The following is a 745-nucleotide window of genomic DNA, read 5'->3' on the forward strand; positions in this document are numbered from 1 at the left end:
ACTTTTAGCATTCCATTGACATTTTTGTCTCTTGATTTGTAAGAAATAATTTCTGAATTGTTTTTGGAAAGGCTTTCAATCTGGTTGTCAGGTAAAATAAAATTTTACTGTATTCTTAGATGAGAACTTTTCTCTTCTGGACTAAGGGTTTGTTAATCAATACAAGGCTATCTGGATCTCCTCTACCTCCATTTAAATTATGTTAAAATTTTCCAGCATTTAAGTTTTAACACATAATTCTGTAATATGTTTTCTAAGGAAAAACTGAGGATGATAAAACAATATATTTAAAGAAGAGACAGTAAGAATCAAGGACTTCTAACACATTTTCTTTTTTTAATAAATACATAAAGCTCTTTACCATTTCCCTCAATCATTTTGATTAATATGATAATAGGATCTTTTAGAGCATCATTATATAATTTTCACAGCCTGATGTAAAAAGACTCATTTTACAGAAATCATGACTAGCATTAATAGATGAATGTTGATGCCTTAACACAACAGTAAAAGGCTTATTTACACCATCTTAACATACATAAACACCATACACCTACACAAAAGAACCACAGATCTGGAACAAAGAAAGTTCAATCTCCTAGACAGCTTGCATTTATAGGCTTTGTCAGAAACTATATATATGTGTATATATATATATAGCCTATCGAGTCTAGTCAAAATGTGTTGGCTCATCTGCTGGAGCCTAGTCAAACTATCCAGCATTACGCCCTTAAGGAAAACTGGC

The sequence above is a fragment of the Nannospalax galili genome, unplaced genomic scaffold (genome assembly GCF_000622305.1).
Source record: "Nannospalax galili isolate Female #2095 unplaced genomic scaffold, S.galili_v1.0 scaffold318, whole genome shotgun sequence".
In the NCBI taxonomy this organism is placed as follows: Eukaryota; Metazoa; Chordata; class Mammalia; order Rodentia; family Spalacidae; genus Nannospalax; species Nannospalax galili.